This window comes from Limanda limanda, chromosome 5, assembly GCF_963576545.1.
Source record: "Limanda limanda chromosome 5, fLimLim1.1, whole genome shotgun sequence".
NCBI classification, from domain to species: Eukaryota; Metazoa; Chordata; class Actinopteri; order Pleuronectiformes; family Pleuronectidae; genus Limanda; species Limanda limanda.
The window spans coordinates 17526235-17546300 of record NC_083640.1 but is presented as its reverse complement, the minus strand read 5'-3'; the positions used below and the strand labels follow the sequence as shown (position 1 = coordinate 17546300).

Genomic DNA, 20066 nt, shown 5'->3' with positions numbered 1-20066 from the left:
GTTCTACCACTCTTTTTTATTGTCAGAAACCACTGGCGGTAAACATCCTTTTTGATCAAAGTAATAATTTGTGCAAAGAGGGTAGCGAGGCAAATCATTCTTATTCTACAGTTCACCACACTGCAGCACCAACTGAAAAATGCATTGTTTTCTTGTTTCATACATTGTCATTTTGAGAACCAAAGCTGCTAGAGTCATACACAACCTGCTTTGTGGTAACTTGAAATAGAGAGGGATGAGTGGTAATGATAGAAGGGAGTGTATTCTGCGTTACATGTAAAGACTCTCATTTATTAAGATTCTCATTTCAAGCTCGAGGCTCATTTTAACCCTGGACATGATGAAAGTCCATAAAACAGGCTTGTCTTCAGGGTGTGATATTCCTATAAAACATAAATAAAACAATACTAGACATTTATTGACACAGATGAAAATGCCACCTTTATGAAAAAAGACTGCATCATTAAAAACAGTTGGTGCGGAACACTCATTCTTATTTTTGCCCGTCTATTACAATCGAGTCAGAGAACAATGACCAGTGTTTCAGGTTGTGGCCATTTCACCCATTTCAAATTTCCATCACTTCACATTTTCATTTTTCCATTATGACAAAAGCAACCTGACAGCAAGCATTATTCTAGCTATTGAATAAAAGTCAAGTGAAGCCTTAAGCCTGAAATGTAAAACAGTTGTGCAAATGTTCACATTATGAATAGAACTCCAGGCTACTTCCTGAACAATAATACAATATATATACGGCAGTCTTATATAGAAGACTGTTAAAGTATCGCGCCATAAAAAAGTGCAGTCAAAGATGTAGCCTAATAGAAAACCATGTTGTAAAATGTTCCCTCCTTTCCGATGAGACGATCCACAGTCCCCTGGCTGCTGGTGCCGTGCTGCCTAAACGCTTCTCAGCTCTGAGACACTATCTGTGCTTATTTCACCTCCTTTTCCTCTTTTCATCCTTTCCCAGGCCTCTAGTGGCGTCAAAAACACCTCTACCTCCTACCCTCTCCACCCTCTCCACCCTCTCCGCTGTTATCTCCCCTCTTGTCTAAAACAACCCCCCCGAGTGCTTACCTTTCAGCCCCAATCACTTCAGAGCGGCAGTCTTGCAGTGATTCTCATTTTATTTGCCTAACAGCGCCACATAATGCCGTGCACTGTCCTCACTGTGCAGCCTTCCTCTTCCACCTCCTTTTTTAAACATCCCTTCTTCAGCACCTTTCCTCTTCCTCCCACCATCTTTAGTCACCATTTTCTCCCTCATATTTTGTTTACCCTTGTGGCAACACAAGCATCCATCTATCCTCTACCCTTCCCTTACTCCAACCATTTTTTGATTCATCGCCTCTTTATTCCTTTTATTTTTTCACACCTCTTCTGCCTCCCACCATCAGACTTTCAGATGCTTTTACCCAGATGGCCACCCACACTTTGCGCTTATTCTCTGGCTCCTTTTTACTAGCCCTTATCCATCCTTCACTTCTGCTCCCATGTGGCTCCTCAGCACCAGACTTAGGTGTTCACTTCACTTGTAGCAGACTCAAATCCTTGCTACGAAAAGTGGCTGAGTAAAACATTTAAAGAGAACAGTGTACACACACACACACAGATACATACACAAAAAACACAATCAAAACACACAGTGAGCCTGTTTAATGCCACAGAGACTAATCTGTTGACACTGCAGAAGTGAAGCAAGACATTCCAAGAAATAAGAGCCTGAGGAGAGTCATGCTTATAAAATAAATAAAACAGAAGAATACAACTGTGATTGTGTGTGTGTGTGTAAGAGAGAGAGAGAGAGCGAGAGAGAGAGAGAGAGAGAGAGAGAGAGAGAGAGAGAGAGAGAGAGAGAGAGAGAAATATCCAATATATTTCTGACGTTTGCGATATACAAATCTCCCATGGGCGGCTGTGGCTGAGGGGTAGAGTGGTCGTCCTCCAACCTGAAGGTCGGCGGTTCGATCCCCAGTCTGAACCATCTGCATGCCGAAGTGTCCTTGGGCAAGATGCTGAACCCTCAATAGCCCCCCATAGAATAACAAAGTGCTGCAAGTAGATGCACTGTATGAATGTGTGTGTGAATGGGTGAATGTGAAACTGTACTGTAAAGCGCTTTGAGTGGTCTTCATCAGACTAGAAAAGCGCTATATAAATACAAATCCATTTACCATTTACCATATCAATTTGTGTCCACTATAGATGGACAACCGAAACACTCCTTAAAAGTAAAGCTAATGCATCTTGATCGCCACCTGGTGACTGGCTACATTATAGGTCGTCAATACCGTCTCCTCCATATTAGTAGATGGGAAATTTTGGTTATAATTAGTTACTGGGTGCAATAAAACCATGTGGCAATACTGTGATCGACAGCTGGGACTGACTTGCATTTGGTCGAGCGCATGCAGCGGTGAGACCTCAATACTGAGGGTCTTTCTCCTTGTTGCCACGGTGCAGGCTCTGGCTCCAAAAAAGCTCAAATAGAAACCTGATGCGTTGGATTTTAAAGAGCTTTGTAAGTTCTATAAGTCATAACGTAACCCAGCATGTGTGTGTCTGTCCGTGTATTGATGGCACACTGGTTCTTTGCTTTTGTTGTTTGTTCCAAGAAGTTGAAGTATAATTTAGAGATTTAATTTGGAGGTCTACATAACGTTGTCGCCCTAAAACTAATTTAATGTGACAATATTCTTGTCCTGTGCAGCCTGCATTAGTTAACAAAAGAAGCTTAATGCAGAAAATGTAAGTGTTACTGGAGCTGGTCCATCCAGATTAGTTATCACTAAGATCAATGAAATATATCTAATTAGGAAGCAATATATATAAATACATAGACACAAAACCCTGTCTGTAGATAACTGGCAATAGCTTGCTATAGAAAGGCAAAAAGCTTAAGGGTTATTTCAGGCAACCATTTCCTCAAGCATTGATGCAGATGATTAATGAGTAGAAGTGAAAGCAGTTTCAGTCGTACAACCCATTGTGCAGATCCTGATTTGAGGAATTAATTAAAGCGTAACAATATATGATTAAACTCCACTGTGTCAACCCAGTGCTTAGTCACAGCCATTATTCTCAAACCAATGAACCCAGGTCTTGCCTTCCATCTACCGCCACCTTAATATTTGAGTATTGCATCTTGATGTCAGAGACTACACCTGTGGATTTATTTCAACATGTCAACCTTAAGTAAGAATGTATTTTAAGCTTGTGTGTGCTAGGATGCATTTCTCTGAATAACTGAGCTCTATAAGCCAGTCATGTATCATAAGCTACATTATCCCGATTCCATAGCCGTCATGCTAACTAGCGCTTCAGCCGCCTCACTCATGTCTCGCTGCTGAATATTAGCTTAGCATCATCAAGGCTTTGGCTAATGGAAGGCTTTGCTAATCCTCTACTTATTAGGGCACTTTAGAGAATTAGTGCCCTCATCCCCACTACATCACACACTCTCCAGTCTGCAGGGGGGGCTTCTAAGCACCAGGCTCATTAATACTCTTTGCTAATGACTTAAAGGGCCCGTTGTGTTAACCCAGCCCATTTTTTAAACCTCACTCTGAAGAAGACGACGGTTAAAAGAGAGTGAAAATGAGAAAAGAGCTGTAAATGCTGTTGAGGCAAATACCTGACTTTGAGGGAAATTTGAAAGCACCTCGCAAAAACACACCTTGCTATAAAAGGTTTAAAAGTGTATGATTAATTCTAAAAAGTGGAGCCTGAGTGACGAAGGACGAGTTGAATGTAAATCTGCACAGATGGATAATGTTTCCTCAGATCCTGCAAACACTTTAAAGAGAAACTGCTGCGTACGATGACTGCACTTTGAGCACATTGAAAAGATTTGGATTTCACAGAGAGAGAGCAAAGCAAGAGAGAGAGAGAGAGTGAGAGTGTGGGAGTGCTAACAACTACAAAATGCAGCCATTTGGAATCTTTCACCTCTCAACCTGAACCATAACCACCCACTAAACCTCACACACACACACACACCAAATCACCACCACCATCATAGCCAACCCACAGATGAGAACACACACACACACATACACACACACACACACACACATACACAGCCTTCCTGTACATGAGCCGCACACTGACTCATGATAAATCATTCCAGGATCAATCTCGCTAAAGCAGCTCAGACCTGTCAAGCAGTCATGCAGAGTTGTTTATTTGAGAGATGTGCATGTCAGTCTTCCACAGAGGGTTCAGACTGTCGGCCACAGGGATTATTCTGTGACTCATCTACTTTGCTTATTCATCAGCTCTCAGAATATTTATTTATTTATCATTGATGCAATGTCGTGGGAATTCATCTCCTCATCAGGCCTTTTTTTTACGTGGTTCCTGCAGGACACAAACCCACCACTATGACTCACCAGCTTGTTTTCAGAGTGAACACTGGTTTACATAGGTCTCGTCTACATGCAGGTTCGGTGCATGTTCTCGATGTCAGTGTGTATTTTACATGTGTTGCCTTCAACAGAGCATGGTATCGAGCCCCCTCCTCAGCTCCCGGGCCTGTCAGAATAAATGGACTGCAAGCACTCCACCTGCACCCAGGTGTGACTGATTCTGCTTGCCGCCTGTGTCTCTGCAAGCCGCTCTCCTCCTGCCACACGCTCGCACAAAGCACACACACTTTATCACTCTGATACATAGTCGTCCAGTTTCTGCGAGCCAGTGATTGACGATGGAAAAGTACGAGAAAGACAGAGGGAAGCGAGGAAATCAATACTTGAAAAAAAAGCAAAGAGCGTCTGTATGTGTGCAGCTGTATAACATTTCTCGAGTAAGTCAGAAAGCCTCGGACACACATTTTAACACAGTTGTAAAAGGAGTAAAACATATAGAGAGTTGGGAATTCCCCTTTTGGCCTGCATGTCTGATTAGATACTCTTTAAAGTATCACTCGGACAGTGCTAGCCAAAAGCACTGAATTGGATATATGAAAAAGGAATATATAAAAAGTAGAAATTCATAAAACTTTGTTTGCAGGTGTTGAAATGCCCTAAAATGCTGATACAGTTATATCACATTTTGAGATATGTGCATTTAAAACATGAAGTGGACCAGAATTTAAGAGAGTATTAGATCGATGTGATTATACAGACAACTTCCTCGCGGCATTCAGAAATAATTGTTTAGGAACAGCCTGTGTTCATATTGTGCTTTTCTCCAACATATTACAATTACTCCGCCCCATCCCCCCCCACTGCTGACTAAAGTGTTGTTAATGCTCGATACTCCTCTCCTTGCACGTGGCGGTTTGTGCCAGCAAGACTAGGCAGCATCATTTCAGCTGGTCTTGCAACTTCCAACGTTTTTCTTTTTTTACTTGGCACGCATCTAGCACGACGTGGATTGAACTGAAGACCAGAGTCTACCAACAAGTTAGTGTCTACAGACATCTCTATGACTCTTAATTAAGGGAGGATAAAGATTCCCAGATAGCTGGTTTATTGAGATTGCAGACACGGCTGGTAATGATGAGACATTTTGCAGGAAAACTTTGCCCCTGATTTGTCAAGATATAGAAGTTTGCAAAAAGCCTGAAGTGGTGCTCCTGGAGGGGTTTGTGTTTCTCCCTCTTCTTTGCCTTGTTCTGTCTGTGTTGTTCTTTTCTCAGCGGCAACCCCTATCCTTTTAAGAAAGGACTGCACCAAATCACCACGCCTCCAGTACAAGTACATTAGATGTTGTGTCGACGTCACAGTTGGCGCGTGCACTGACCAATACATCAAGCATCACTGCAGCATCTTTAGCTTTTCCAGGTGAAAACTCCCCCTCTTCATAACCCCTTGGTGAGGGGATATATCAGTTACACATTTTTTCTGGTGGCTTATCTGACAACTGAGTTTGTTTACAGCATGATTGAGGTGCTCACTTATCTAAAGCTGAATGAAAGGGATCCGGAGTATCGACCTGGCAGCACAAAGAGCGTGGAATCATAATCAAGTGTTTTGGCCCCATCGGAAACTCACTGACAGAAAGAGAGGAAGCATCCACAGCAGCGTCACAGCTGAGAGTGTATATCTTCACCGTGTGCGTGTTTGTTAGGATGACCTACTTGTGTCTGTGTATTGTTTCCTGTATTGTTCTAGATCCGCAGCTCCAAACTGCTGCTGATGTGCACCGTGCCATAAAGCACTGAGTGGCAGACAGAGAGAGAGAGAGAGAGAGAGAGAGAGAGAGAGAGAGAGAGAGAGAGAGAGAGAGAGAGAGAGAGAGAGAGAGAGAGAGAGAGAGAGATGCTTACTCACACTGCTGGCAGGCTGAAACAGTGCTCTGCGTTATATACAGTATGTGTGAGTGTGTGTGTGTGTGGTGAACTCCTTGAGGGAATTAGCGCTTGCATTAATGTGGTCAGGGAGGTAGTATGAGCAAACAGATTACATGCCCTTTTTGACTTTGTTGCTCTAGAAATGCATCACTTGAAGTTCTCTGACTTCTGGCACTTCCTGTTGTTGAAAGGAACCAGAACAACCATTTCTCAAAAACACAATCTCTAGCCCACAACCCTTACTACGCCTCCATTAACATTTAATGGAGCCCTTTTGGTCCCTTCATCTTGTCACATTTAGCATCGTCTCTTCCTTGCCTGCTCTTGTCTTCATGCCCCGGAGATGTATACATCCTATCTGTCATCCAGCCCCTTTTGTTTGTTGACGTCTCCCCGGAACTCCATCTGTGCCTCCTCTGCTCATTACCTTCAACTGCCCCTCAATCGTGTACCATTTACCACTTTATTTATCCGGTTACGGCCCTCACCGTTATCACGCTCGCCACATGAACACCCCCCCCTCCACGTCTTTTTCTTCCCTTTAAATAAACTCGCACCTCCTTCACCTTTGCTGTTCTTTTGTTAACTAACTCTTTCCTTTACTCACGTTTCTACATCTTCTTCCTTCTCTCCAATTCATTCAACATGCGTCCACAGTATACGATTCCCTTGTTTCTTTAGCCAGCAGAGTTGTTGAGCAGGACAGCTAAATGCCTCTTTTCTACACCGCTCTCCCTCCTACTGTCTCTCCTCACTGATCTTTGCCTCCTTCACCCTTTGCCACTCATCCAGCAGACTCAACTGAATTCTTCACTCCATTATCTGAGGTAGGTGCATGTACAGTATTGTTCAGGGCAGGCTTAGTTTCTCCTCTGCCCCTCCATCGAACCATCAAATCAACTGTGTGCTAAATCCAATTAAAATGTGACTTTTGCACTTCAGAGTGTTTCTTAAAATTCCGCGCTCACCTTTGCATCGTAATACCTCCTTCTCTTATCCTTGGCTTTTAAGCATTTTAAAATACATTTTGAAATTCCAGGTTACACTTGTGCATCTGTATGTATTTTTTAGTTGTATCTGTTTTTCAAACATAAATAACAAAATAAACTCAAGTGATCTACTGTGATGAAAAGCAGCTCTGTACAAGTATTTTATCAAAATGCTTGTGACAATGTTTCATTGATTACAAAGGAAATGAACACCCCTCCTCTTCTTCCTGTTTCTTGCTTCTCTTGATGGTGTGCGTTGACTTTTACAGACCGGTGCTCCATTTTATAACAGTAGTAGCAGCAATTCTCCGTTAAACTCGAGGCCTGTCCTGCAGTGTCAGGATTTTTTGCCGCCTGTCTTTGAGGAAAATATCTCTTCTGCATCTCGCCTCACTCAGCCTGAACACCTTCACTTTCATGTCTTTCCTGGATGAAGATGAGCAAACATGTCTAAAATAAAATGGTTAAACACATATTAACCATTAATTGATAATACCAAACCTAATAATACAACTGTGGTCCCCTATTTCCCTGCCTCAAACTGCTCTTAAATGCAATGCAGGTTTTCCACATAGAACCCTACACCTTGATTATGAGAGAGGAAAATATGTTCCCATCATAACTACAGAGCAGAACAGCATTAAAATGCTTGGGTATTAAGTGGCTGTAAATATGTAAATTGAGTCAGTATGAGACATCAAGGTGGTGTAATTAAAATCTTAAAAGCTTTTCCTTATTTAATGCTGCATACACCCAAACTCTTCATCACACATGTCGATGAAGATGATAGCTTGTCACCCATCAAAGATTAACAGGGATTATCCAAAATTTAAATCTGCAAAAATCTATTTTTTTGCTTTATGTGGTCAAATGTGGCCACACAGTGTGAAATCAATTCATTCCAATGTGAAAACGGTTGCACACTTTCACACCAATGATTGCGTGTATTGTGCAAAAAAAATGTAACATCAGACTATAGACTGGAGAGAAAATGAACCATCTTCATGTGGTAGTGTTAGTTATTATATCTTGATGCCAGCCCACTTCTAGTATCACATACTGCACCTCTCTTTTATCTCCTGATATCGACAGCATGAACCCCCCCCCCCCCTCCATATTCTCCAGGTTGTCAGCAGTTTTCCTGCAATGCTTTTCCTCTCACTTCTGCAGCTGCTATCTGTCTTGTCCAACTAAATTATCAGCGGCTCGTAGGAGCTGAAGCTAAGAAGGAATAAAGATTTTTCATGGGTCACACTGATTTTTATCGAACAGAGAGAAGGAACAGAATCCAAAAAAAGCACCTTATTATCAGAGTTTGAGTAAAAGTCCTTACATTTCCAAAAGTGCCTCTAAGGTGTGCAACAGTTTATTCTCATATCTTGTTTTCCTGCCTTTGCTTATTCCTCCCTCCATCCACCATCAATCCATTCAAAGAGACCTGATGTATATATCCTAGTCTCCGAGCTTTATCCACTGTAAGGTCAATGGGATTAATGCGTCCATTGGGAAAATTGACTGGGCTGCGACTGCTATAACTTTCTTTAGACAAATCTGCTCATTTCTCTTTCTCTCCTCCCTCACTTCCCTACACTATCACTCTCATTTTTACGTATTAAACTTCAAATTTCTGGCCTTACGTAAGATTTGAATGGCAACAAAATATAGACACACAAACAAACTGACTCCTCTTTCTTCGTCTTTTCCCATATTCTCGTTGTCAGCTTGGGTAATGACCCATTTGTCAATGCTTTAATCATATTTAGAAAATGGATTGTTGTTGTTCACTGCTAATGGCTCAGTGTGTCTTTGTATTCATTGCCTGTGCACACGGCAGATGTCACGTTTTTTCCCACTTGGTATCTCAATATTCAGTAGTTCACACAGGTGTGTGTGTGCATGTGGGATGTGTGCATTCATTTTTTTCTTTCTGTGCATACCTGTCATTGTCAGTAAGAGAGAGGGAGGGACGGAGAGAGAGAGAGCGAGCAAGAGAGAGAGCAAGTAGTGAGTGAGAGAGAGAGAGAGACAGAGAGAAAGAGAGAGAGAGAGAGAGAGAGAGAGAGAGAGAGAGAGAGAGAGAGAGAGAGAGAGAGAGAGAGAGAGAGAGAGAGAGAGAGAGAGAGAGAGAGAGAGAGAGAGAGAGAGAGAGAGAGAGATGTGGCAGCGAGTAGAATTTTTTGGAAACAAATGAGCACAATTTAACTGGTCCTCTGTTTTCACTCCCCATAAAAGAGACTGCCTGGCTGATGGTGCTTGATAATGAAATTGGCTGTCTGAGAGTGACGATGAATAATCATTGTACTATTCATCTGTCTGTGATCACGTTTCTGACCAAATGCTTGGGGGGGGTGTTGCATCTCAATCACTCCAGTCACCCACTGTAAACACTCCAGTGATTGGCCTGAGGTGAGTAATTACAGACAGCTTCATTTACTTGTAAGTGACTGACCCAGTGATGGACTGGAGGGAAAACATTAAAGCATAACATTTCATTCCTGAGGGGCTGATTGTTAGTGTTGCACAGTTTGCAAAAACACAGACTGACCCATGGAAAGGCAAAGCTAAGAATCTGTTTCCTCCGCCGCCTGATGTCTTTTGGTGAGAGATACAAATTATTTTTACTTCTGTGATTGTGAGTGTTTCTACAGCACTGTAGTACTATTGTCGACCAATTTATGGAGAAAATCTATGAGTTAGCCTACATCAGTAACATACTAAGATTGGCCAGAAAAACTGTCTCTGATTCCAATCATTCCCTGAACTTAATCGCAGATGAAATGTACATTAACTTTTTGTGATTTTAATGTTATGTTTAATGTTTGTATCTTAACTCCTTGTGTTTATTTTTGATACCTGTTATGTTGTAAATGAAGCTGCTATATGATGCCAAAAACTATTTCAGATGCATTCTGACAAGAAAAGTATCTTCATCACCATCATCATCATCATCATCATCATGATCATGATAATAAAACACTTAAATTTCCAAATAATTTACCAGAATATTTAGATGTGTTTACACCATTTACCAGTAAAATATTTTCCCCCACTGCCTTGGTGCTTTTGCCTGCGTCTGAGACAGCATCATGCCGAGTGATGAAACAACGTAATTAGCTGTATAGCTGCATACAGGGTGAGAAATGGACAAATAATATACTGTTTGGTCCATAGAGAGAAAGTCAGGGATATGCATTTGAGAAAGAAAGTGTAAAGACTGAAGGGAGGGAAAGAGAGATGTTTTTAATCAATATATTACTGCAAAGAGCTCTGGAAGGAAAGAGGGATAGTGGCCTGTAGAGTTGCAGACAAATGCAAATCAGCAGGCGGGGTGAGAGAGAGAGAGGGTGAAGGCAATGAAAGGAGGGAGGGAGCGAGAGATGGATGAATTATGGAGAGACTGTGGGGAACTCCGTAATGATACATGACTCTATCAGATTTACTTCAATGAGGAAGAAAGTGCCTGCTCCCTCACTGACAGAGGTGGGAACAGAGTGGGAAACAATAGAGAGCATTTGAAATGCATGTAATGGAAGGTTAGAGTGATTAACTAAAGTTAATTAATTGAATAATTTAAGCAGAGATTTTTTTTCTGTTCTCTGTGCAATGTTTTCTACTGAGGAGGAAGATGAGGGAAGATCAGGGTTAAATTCATCTTAATGAAAAACAACATGTTTAATCCTCTATTTTTTCAACCAGGTAATGGATGTTGTGTTTGCCTCACTCTGTAGTTTTAATTGCTTTATGAAGGATCTTCAAGTCTGTAGTGATTACTTAGGACACATATTAACCCATTAAGACTGGGCAGGAGGATGGATGATGGAGAAGCAGGAGGATGAAGAAGGTGGGGAAACTCAGCGTTGCCAGTTTTCAAAGATTATTCCTGAAGTTGAGGGAAACAATGATGATTTACAATGAAAGACAAATGTTTAAACTATCCAATTGTTATATTTCATGTAGCTATCTTATTCCGTGGCCGAGAAAAAACTTCTGTTAATGTTGGGAATTCAGTCGGCTCCTCAGGTGCTTGGGGCCGTTTTTATTGGGCACTTTCGATGTTAATGGGTTAACATTAAAACATTTTGTTCTGAGCTTGTTTTGAGAGCAATGTTCATGTTTTTTCTCAAAGTTTATTATATTGATGTGATATTTCATTATTCAAGCACCTGATATGGAAAGATTAACTCATGTATCTGTCAACAGCAGGTACAACTTCACAATCAGACACATATGCACTCATCAGGAAATCTCTTACATGCAGATAAACAGAATCACACATGCTCAAGTTTTTATATTATCTATTATAATGTTTAAAGAAGGAGAACAGCTGTCCAGTGTTCGTAACCAAAGGGATGAGTGAGCTGGGACACGCACACGCTTACACAAACACACACACACACACACACACACACACACACACACACACACACACACACACACACACACACACACACACACACACACACACACACACACACTCAAACATGCACCGACAGTGTTAATGTCTGCATCCAGCTGCCTGTGGCTGCTTGTATCAAATTCCAAATCCTGCTGCTGGCACACAGGACTGTGAAGGGATCTGTCGCCCCTTTCCTCCAGGCAACTTTCCAGCGGCAACATGCCAGCTAGTGCCTCGTGTTCTGCTACGACAGACCTCTTTGCTCTCCTTTCCTTGTGTGGACGCTTCACATGGTATCAACTATTCTCTCTCCTGGCTCTCCAACGCTGAAATGACCTTCCAAACCCAGTCACCCCAGCAGCGACTCGCAATCTCCCCCCAACGAGGTGAAAACAGTCTCCGGGAGAAGCCTTCATCAACTTCATTCAAATAATTGATATCCTCACTCTAATTATTATTCTAAGAAATGATCCCGAGCTCCTCTTTGTCTCTTCCAAGGACTTTACTCTTACATGATTGCTCTATGGTCACAACGGTCACATCACCGAAAGGCACAATCACCCTGATTGTCCCTGTCCTACATTGCTGAATACTGCAATTACTGTGATACTGTGATACTGTATCAGCTAAATGCATGCAATGTTAATGCTAATGAGTGCACCAAGGCCTTTGCACGTATCATCCACATGTATCCCCAAATCGCCTTAGCTCTAGTCATAAATACACCTGATGATTATCTCTTTTTTGAACTGTGTTGGTGAATGGTGTGAGATTTATCTTGCAGAGAGTGAGATACTTAGAGTAGAAATATATCTATAATCACCACCTCCAGCGAAGGCAAGTTTTTCCCAGCCTTTCAATAGTAATGTACAACTTTTCACTTTGATTTTCTCATTCATGCACGTCTCAAAGACCTGGAGTTGATGTTCATATTTATGATGAGCAGATGACCGGGGCAGATTCAGAACAATCCTCAGAGATGATATTAAAGTCTGAGAAGTAAAAAAAAAAACTAAAACTAAAAGGGCCAAATGTATTTCTAGCAATATTTGAAACTACCGTCAGTTATTCGATGGTGGATTTGATTTTCCACTGTAAAATATATGCACCCTTTAGTTTAAGAGGAGGCACAAGAGGGATTATCTGATGATGCATCAGCCTCTTTAACTCAGATAAGCAATCACATTTAGATTCTTTGGTATTCATATATTTAAATGAGCATTTTACAATTGGGTTTGTTCGTTATCTCATTGAAAGTAGATGCAACAGTGAGAGGCTGCGCTGGTGTCCTTTGGATTTGAGTGATTATGTGACGTGTGGATGACAATAAAACCTACAATAAAACCTGGCCATTACAAAGCAGGTAAGTGACCTTTCTTTCAAATGGGATTCACATTATTTCAAACTATGCTGTTGCAGGTCTCTACTCATCAGGGGAATGAAACAGTTTAAATCCACCAAATACTCTACATCTGGGAAAAATAAAATGACATCTAACATGTTGCCCATTTAGAAAGTCAATGTGATAAAATATTGATTGCTTATTAATAGCTAATAATAGGAATTATATTATATTAGAAGGACTTTAGTTTTGGTGTTAGTTGAAAGACCAGTTGAACATCACAGATTTCTGCCCCCAATAAAAAAAATACTATTAACAAGAATATACTAAGGCTCATGTCTAATTATTTAGTTTATGCTTTTTATGAGCACAGCTTGTGAACCTACTCACAAAAGCTGGTTGAATAAAACCACCTTTAATGACTGGCTATAAAATCATGAAATCGGTCATCTTTTTCTTATAATAATAATTGATGATGTCCTTTAATGAATGCTCTGCATCTCTGTCCCCATCTTTGTGGAGCATGAAGATGAAATGCAAACCCAAGAGGAATCAAACCTTCTTGCTTAAGAGCCACATACTGTACACACAAGCTGTTTGCATGGCATGACAGATGATACATGGAGACAAGGGCCATACGGTGAAAAGGTTATTCGGGGTTACTACACTACTCAACCTGCCTGTTATGAAAAGAGAGAGTGAAAATGAGAGGTCTTTGCAGTGCTAGCGTTTCGCTAAAGGCTAGGTTCACCTTTTATTTCACAGAAAAGAGAGATGGAGATGGGGGGGGGGAGCGTAGAGCGGACGTGGGGAGGAAAAACTGACAGAAGAGATACACAAATCGAGATACAAAGAGACAGAGAAAGAGGTAGGAGAGAATGCAGACTGTGAAAGAGGTTGGGAGGGAGAGAGAAAAAAAGAGATTCAAACGCAGCGGCATGGGAGTAATGACAGACACAGGGGAGAGGGAAAGAAAGAGCAATTCATGTCTTCTCTGATGCATTCCAATTGTGCTGGACACTCTTGCCGGACTGTCGATATGACATTCATACCAAGACCTCATAGTGAGCTGAAGTGCACGGGCCCTGTGCTGGAAGACAGGCAGCACCGCGGCTCTCTGCAAACCATTAGCAGACATGGACGACTGCTCTGGATGTGTCGTTCGAGAGGGAGAGAGTGTAAGAACCCTTCAGAGAAACAGAACAGGGAATCGAGAGGCAGACAGTCCGCAGGTCCTCTTCAGTGCACTGCCACTGCGTCTCTACAGCCGTGCACACTATAAACAGAACGAGACTGGCACACACTGTCTCCACACACCCAGTGTCCCAGAAAACTAAATTGAGAAAAATATACAAGAGTTGAACTGCAGCCAAACCAATGCCATCACTTTCTCTCCCCCTCTCGGTTTACCTCTCTCATTCTCTCCCCTGACAGCGGGCTTGATAACTTTTATGTTTCTGTAACAAGAATGAATGAGATCAGTGGGAGGAAACAAGTGCGTGCACGTGGACGTGCGTGGAGGTGCATCTCGTCTGTGCGAATGTTGGTGCCACTGCAGACTCGCTCCCAGATCTTTCTTTATTTGTGGGCGTCCATATACTGCGTTCAGTGTGTTCAGCGCCTCTGCAAGCGCGCGCCACATGACAGATGGCAGGCCCCCTGTGAAGACCTAGAGAGAAGAGATGAGCAGGGGACTGATGTGTTTCAAGTTGAAAAGCGACAGCAGAATCTGTTCAAAGTACTCAGCAAAGCCCCTCTGCTGTCAGTCTGTTGATCCATAATTGAATGAGCAAGTGTTTATAGCCAATCACGCAGCATGAAAACATTAACAAACAGACACGCTTTGTGTTTTTTGGGTCTTCGACTGTAGTTGAGTTTGATAAATATCCATTTTCATTAAAGTAGCTGTCAGCTTTGGCTTTAATGATTGCATTTTAAATCTGTGGTTATCACTTTGATGGCTGCTGGCTTGTAGGAAGGCGTGCGAACATCGAGTCTGTCAAGGTCTTTAGCCTCGTCTGCTTTCTTCCGACTCGTCGCTGTCTGACGCTTGGAACACGACTGAATGGAGAATTGTTCAATGGCACAAGTCGATCACTATCACAATGAAAATTGACCCTGGCTTTCAGAGTCAAATGAGTGGTACATGGATGTTTTGATCTGTGTGTGTGTGTGTGTGTGTGTGTGTGTGTGTGTGTGTGTGTGTGTGTGTGTGTGCGCGCCAGTGTAGGGCAGACTGTCACTGTAGGAAATTGGCAGGAACACGATTCTTTCAGTGAAACCTGTGCACATAAGCTCTACATTTTAATGGTTAGAGAGGGATAATGATACTTTTGGTGGAGTCGCCTGTAAATATTCACGTTCCGCTGGTTTGTGTGTCAGTCAGAGTCCTGCACGGGTCCAGTTTTGCTGTTCACACAAACCTCTCGGACCTGCTGACTTTTCAGTTTTGTCCAGACCAAAATATTTTATGAAATCAGACAAACCAAAAGAGGTGTTCTCGGTCCAGATCAAACTTTTCCTACTTTCGGAAAAAATGTCAGGAATTTAAGACAGCATTAAACAATAGAAGAATAAAAAAGAGGGGAAGCAGCTGCAGGATTTGCAGTCTTCTCATGTTATATTGTCTCAGAAGGACAAAGACGACACAATGGAACTGATGTCAGCTGTGCCTGAAGTTGGTCATGATTGTTGTGATAACATTACGATATTACAGCTGCAAGAGAAATAGAACTTCTTGCTGAAATGACAACACACAGATGTCAACCATACATCCGTCAACATCCCCATCAACACAAAGCTAAACACAGCACACACACACATGATGACAACCGGTCGTATATATCTCAGACAACAATCTTAAGTCTGGTCTGGACTTTCAGGTGTAGAAACACATCTCCATAAAAGTTAGAATATTTTTGGCTTATAGAAAGAAACACTATCTTTTGTTGAGTTAGCATCTATTGGAGTCTAATAATATTCTTAATGATTTTCAAGGTGTCATTAAGTAACAACAAAAACATGTTTCCACAAAGGTGAAAGAAAAGCTGTTGATGGCACTAACACAGACCCTGGATACGAATAGAAGATAAGAATTGACACACTCGATGGGCAAATATCTCAGGAATGGGTCCGGATATTTAGTAATGTTTTGAGTGTTTACCTTCCATTGAACTGAAAATACTCCCCCAGTCAATAATGCCAGCGTGTTCACAGGTTTAGGTCTACTGCTGTCTGATAATTGTCCTCAGATAACACAAACTGAGAGCAACAATAGGAGAAGATGAACTGCTTCAACACAATGACAACAATAACAGCTTTGAGTGCTGCGCTGCAGAGTGGCACAAACAGCCGGGTGGAAATGGGACAAGAGCTGCCCCACCACTGAGAGTCAGACAGCTAGAGACACACATGGACGCTGATACACCCACAGACAAAAGCACACACACACGCACACACACACGCACACGCACACACACACACACACACACACACACACACACACACACACACACACACACACACACACACACACCCACATGCCAATTAGTGACAAACGTTGTAATTGCATCTCATCACAGGACAGCAAAGACTCATTAAAAAAATAAACAAATAAATAAAAAAGAATCCACCATTCTGCATATTGACAGGAGGATAATAAATGTGTTTTTTGGTGCATCATTTCTCAGAAATTAATTTGAATTTGATGTGTTTACCAAAACACTGATTGCTTTAATGAGCGGCACATTGTTGAGTAGTTGTTTGTGTGACCCCCTGACAGAAACTAATTGACTCTGAGGCTAAAACTTTGATTGGAAACACAGTCTTACTGGAACATCCCTCTGGCACAACTGAGTTGGGAACTAAGATTGTGGGGAAATTTTGTTGGAGGAAAACGGCTGTTTGGAAAAGAAAAATAACTCTCAGGGAACATATATCACCGAACCTCACTCTGATTGTGACACTAACAGAAAGTCATGAACAAAACAAATTGCATGTGCACATAACCATTACCTGCCATAGTACCAAGTGTCAAGAATGGTACTACTCTCCCAGTGACTAATGGGTTCTGATCTACCGGCTGGTGAGTCAAAGTTCTGCACTATTTTGTATGTCTGTGTGTGTGTGTGCGTGTGTGCGTGTGCGTGTGTGTGTGTTTCTCTCTCTCTGCTGGTAAGAGCCATGTCCTTACATTACAAGGTCAAGTCTCTGTTTTTTCTAATGTTAGGGGACGTGTTGCCCACTGCACGATCGATGAGCTTGATTACATCCTCAGCTAGGTCTCACAAACACAGACACAGGCGCACTTGTTCACACATGGCCACACAGTCATGCTCACACTTTCCGTGCTGTGCAAGCTTTGGCAAGCACAGAGAGAAGGAGCTCGGTGAAGGAGAGACGACGAGTGTGCGAGAGAGGAACGGCGCAAAGAAACAATGGACGAGTGGAGGAGTTGGACACACAACAGAGCTGTGACAGTGAGAAAGACGCGAGAGAAGCTCAACAATGCTGAGAGAGAAAAAAACGACTGAACAAGTCTGACAGAGATCAAAAGGTGACATTGAAAAACTTTTGAGGCAGATACCTTGCTTGTATAAAGAGATCCTTCTTGTTTGGATGCATTTAGTCTACAACACATTATGAAAGATCCTTGCTACAGATGACATTTCTAATGCTATTTATATTATTATAGTATATAACATAGATAATGGCGATTTCTATCTTTAACAATCATAGTGACAGGTCATAGGCAGTGGGCAAAATGTATTTTTTCTCATAAAACATGGCTTTATATCGTTAAATTGTTTAGTCTTTAAAAGTATATTTGTTGTATGTCCTCATATGTAGAAACTGCAGAGAGGATTTGACGGTTGTCTGAGGAGTTTTCACATGATCAACTGGAACAAGCGATCACTGGCAAAGGGAAAAACACCACAGCTTTTTTAAATGAGCACAGCTAAATAAAACAAAAAGTCAACAGCAGAACATAATCTCTTGTGTTAATGTCCACAGGTAGAACACTTGAAAAATAAATTCCTTTTTGTTCTTACAGAGGTTTTCCATGGATTACAAACAACAATCATTCATCCAGCTGTTTTGCAGAGAAAAGAAGGATTTGGAAAAGTCTTGCTGAGCTTTTGTGTGTCTATTGTTGCTTCGGCTAAAATGGCCTGTTAATCTATCAGATGCAAATTCATGCCGCCCTCTCACGTGTACGCATGCATGTGGTTGTGTTTCAGTGAAAGTCTGCGAATCTCCATGCATTCCTTGCTGGAGGTTTGGGAGGCGCACGATGACGGCACCAAGTGTGTGCCTTTAAGGACACATCCTAATTCGTCACACCGATATCTTTTGCAAGCAGACTGCACATGTGTCAGTGTTACTTAAGTCAAAACACTGTTTAAATATACATTAAAAAAACATATTCTGGGCTCTTAAAAACAGAAATGTGCAGACAAACAAACATAAAATCATCAAGAGAAGCAGCCACAGTGAATACACATACAGAAACAAATATGTATGCACATTCGCACATGAAGAAATATGAAGCAAATCAGTTTATTCCTCCATTACAGAGCGATCATTGCCTGCGTGCATCTCCACTATCTGTTGCTGTGTTGAGACATTTCCATCTGTGTCCCTCTGTCCCAAGGGCATAAACAGATCTTGGTTTTTAAGTATCAAACATTGGCAGGCGACCTAATCGACATCATCTGTCTCACTAAAATCCAAAATGGACCGTGTTGAAATTACCAACAATTGGATTTGAATCAGATTGTTAAATATTTATAAATTTCATGCTTGGGAAGTTTTCAGGTGCATTTACAGGGGATGACTGTCAAATAACAATTTGTTTTTCCTACTTGTGTCTTCAGGGGAAAAGTCACGTATTTTGTAAGACTTTAGTAGATATTAACTCAGCTATTGATTCAGAGCTGGAAGCGTCCCAGGATCGTCTCAAATGATTATATGCTTGAATATTAATTCTGTATAAAGTATGTATATCACAGTACAATTCTCCAACTGCATAGGGAATAAGGTATTCTGTATTTAACTTTTTGTCTTTTGTAAAACTGCCTTGCTTATTGCTCAAATGTTCATTTTGATCAGACAGCTTCATTCTGGAGCATTATAACGTGTAATGACTAAATGACTGTAGGCTAAATCCAGTGGATTTCAATCATGTCCTGTTTGACATTGATTTTTAATAGTATACATGCAACATTTTAATTGTCCAAAGTTCATTTCGTGGTCATGCAATTATGCAAAAGTAAATTTAAAATGCATGACATGAACTATTAACTTTAATCTTTCAGACAATGAATGAGAATGCCTGAGGGATGCACGTCGACCGAATGCTTTGGTCACGTCGGGTTTTATGTTTTTAAACACCATCATATTTTTTTCTGCAGCACGCAATTTAGAAAATAAAAGTCTTTGTCATGCATAATTTTCAAGATATTTAGATGAATGCTTTGTCCTTCTGTCCTTGCCTCGAGTACTTTTCCCTATAGACATCAAAAACAATATATTCCGTCATGTTTGAAATAGGAACATTGGTACGTGTGTGTTATATAAATTCATATATATGTGTGCACTTGTGTTTATGCCTTGATATGACGATGACAGAGGACCTTCTACATTCACACATAACAGAACAGCCTCACACTGACACTTGGTGCATTCAATGACTTTCATCACCATTTTTCACCCTTTTCTGACCTTTATTCCTTCCTCTGTTATTCTTGTCCTTCTCCCTCCCTTTCGCTTGCTCCCGTTTCCTTGCTTCGATCTTTCTCTCCATCTTCTGCTGCGACTGTTTTCTGCTTCCCTCTCTTTTCACTCCCTACCACCTGTCTCCCCCCCAAAATCTCTCCTCTGTTATCTCTCTCCCACTCACTCCCCTCTCCTGCTTTGCTCTGTGCAGGAACCAGACAGATGCTAAGGTTTAATGCTTTAATTTGGCTGGCTGTCAGCCCTTCAATCTCTTTGATACTTGTACACGTAGTCCCACTGAAGACACTGTGATCCAATTTG

The 20066-nt window shown here is 41.5% G+C and overlaps 1 protein-coding gene across 1 annotated transcript in view; it reads right to left on the bottom strand.

Annotated features, from left to right (window-relative positions):
• grid2 (glutamate receptor, ionotropic, delta 2) overlaps positions 1-20066 on the bottom strand; it is a 436646-nt gene that overhangs the window by 181109 nt on the left and 235471 nt on the right. The window lies entirely within an intron of this gene.